The sequence below is a fragment of the Phragmites australis genome, chromosome 7 (genome assembly GCF_958298935.1).
Source record: "Phragmites australis chromosome 7, lpPhrAust1.1, whole genome shotgun sequence".
NCBI classification, from domain to species: domain Eukaryota; kingdom Viridiplantae; phylum Streptophyta; class Magnoliopsida; order Poales; family Poaceae; genus Phragmites; species Phragmites australis.
The window spans coordinates 851,755-854,790 of NC_084927.1; positions in this window are offsets into that span (position 1 = coordinate 851,755).

Sequence of the window (3,036 nt, forward strand, 5' to 3'; positions counted from 1 at the left end):
ATTTTGCTTAGATTATTCTATTTTAGACAGTTTCACTGTATATCAGTTTATAGAACCCCAACTCGAGTACTTCATTGCTAATCCACAATATTCAGATTGCATCTACCTGTTCTTGCTTGTGTTTTCAATTCACTTGAAGGAAAAGCCTTCTTGACGAGGTCAACCATGTCGTGGCACGATTGATTTCCATGGAGTAATGGTGTAGTGGTTACGAGGGTTCTCGATCTATTCTGATCAGAGCCTTTTGATCAACATTGAAGCTCCACCAAGTCGATTTATCATATTACCTTTCGGATGATTGGGCAAAATCTCATCATTCTCTCTATAAAAAATGCCCTCAAGGGGTAGGCAAGGGGATGGGGATTTTTTTCCCTCTCATCACTCAGACTCTCTCTCTCTCTCTTCATCCCCTCATGGCTCTCCATTCATCCCTAAGCTTGAGCCTCCTCATTGGAAGAGGCTCTAACTGTATTCTATCTGGGGCACGTTTTCGTGCTCCAATAGATTCATTCCATTCGTGCTCAACACAAACCTTATATTCCTCAGTTTTGAATCGAAATCTTCAAAGAACATGTCTATGATTCTCCACTAGGCAGAATTGGCAGGGTGTCTTAGCTTTCCATCTTCCTCCCGGCCCTCTGAGTGCCAACACAACAATTTGGCCTCTTTTGGATTTGCAAATAAAAGCTTCAGACACGGAATAATAGGTTGATACCATATCACCTTAGCAGGAATTTGTTTCTTCATCTCGCCATCATCTAATTTACTCTTATGCTTGTATCAATATGCTTTGCACACTAGACATGAATGTAAGTCTGATAAATCTTTACGATACAGGATACAACCATTAAAACATGTATGTATCCTTTCTACCTCCATCCCCAATGGACAAAGGACCTACTTTGCTTCGTACCTATCTTTGGCTAGCTCATTTCCATCCAAAAGCGTATTCGATAGGAGATCTAATAGCACTATTAAACTCTTGTTTGACCAACCATAGCTTGATTTCAATTTAAGCAGTTCAAAAATGGATGACAACTTTGTGTATTTTAGCTTGCAACCAAGGAACAAAGGTTTCAACATGATAGGTTCAGAGTCATCAATCAAGCATATAAATTTGTTAAAGTCTCTCTAAGTACTAAAGTTAACATTAGGCTACTTAGCTAATTTTGAAACAAGCTGCTGGATGTACCTTTCTCTTATTTCATTGACTCCGGGTTCTTTGATGGTACTGTCTTCATGTAATCTATTCTGCTCTTCACCATGTTTGGTCTAACATGTGTAGTCCAATTTAAAGCCCCTAGTAATCTAGTGTATTTGTATCTGTAGGGTTACGTTCTATCTAAGAAAGGATATTTCGTTTCTACAATCACAACAAGGATAATATATAAATTCAACACTCTCTACAACCTAACCTCCTCGGTAGTTGTGAGAAAAGTTGTCACACTATCAAGGTACCCTTGATTCGTATGAGAACCGTACATCTAGCCATGATCCATTTAAAAATGTATGGAGTAAATTAATGTTAAATTAAACTAATAAAAGAGGGCTACCTAGATTTTTGTCGAAAATCGAAGCTACCATGCATTAACCACATAAATGAGTTAAAAATAATTATTATCATTACATTATATACATTTATACCTAAAAATAAGAGCTAGGTATCCAAGTATGTAGAAATGAGCTAACATTAATTTAAAACTTATTATCAAATACTATTTACTGATAATTTAATGTATACCAAAATGCATGTAATTAAAGGCCTACATAAATTCATCTAAAATACTAGATTTAAGCTAACCATTTATAGTCATACATAATTAAACCCAATTATGCAAAACTTCTTAAGTTCGGAGATAATTATTTAAACAACCTAAAATGGCCATATCACTACATTTTGAGAGCTTCATACCTAAATCTACATTTTGAGCATCATACCTATAACAATTCTAAGTCATCATGAAAAAAATCTAGATCTAGTAGACCTAGCTAGCTCTCAAGACCAAATTAGAATACAAATCTAGATCTTAACCAAATTAGAACATAATGCTCATCTTAGACTAACAAATGTCAATGAATATCCAAGTTTCCACCCAAAGCTACCAATAATTTGGTTAAAATCGCCATCCTCTTCTCCAAACAGCATGGTGACAAGCTCCTCTGTTTCAGACAAGCTCGAGCACAAGGTGAGGAATAGGATAGGCATAATATGGAACCGTTTGTACTAAAAAAATAGTACACACGGTTCGCACTGTGAACCGTTTGTATTGGAATGACCCACTTTGTTGGAATTGCTCGTTATTATTGTCTCAGACGATTCTAGTTTGTAGCCGTTTGTGACGCGGACCCTTTATATAGACAGCTCAGTAGATCCATTTATACAAAGGTGTCCTATTAAATGTATTGTGTAGTAGTGACTTGAGTAGATATATACATATAGAGAGACAGATAGTTGGTAGATATATACAGATATATACAATAATCATATCATATCATATATTATGGACGAATGAAAAATATGGTGGACGGATGGATGGAGCGGCTTTGGGTATAAGGAAATAAAAAGAAAAAAAAGAAGACATATGGGCACGCCCCACGGTCCGAGTGGCAACACAGGGGCCATGTAACTGATCCACCCCACGCGCACCTGTATCCTTCGGATTCTCGATCTGGGTCGAACCGCCTGGTGAGGCTCCGCTTGATCGTGTGTGCGCGCGCACCCCGTTCCCTCCCTGACCGAATCAAATATAGATATTCAGCTGAGGATCGAGATAGATATATAGATATATCAACAGCTTTTGTGTAAAGCAAAAATTCAAAGGTATGCACGGGGCAGGGCCATCGATTCCGGGCCTCTCCTCATGCATCTTCCACTTTGCCTCGCTTTTGTGTCACCATCGATATAGCCATCAAGGCCTGGAATATGTGTGCCTATCCGGTCGAGTGCCAGCGCCTCTCTGTCGCCACCAGGGGGCTCCGCTACACAAAGTTATGATTCTCTTTCTGTATTGTCGACCAACAGTGTCTTCAGCCGAG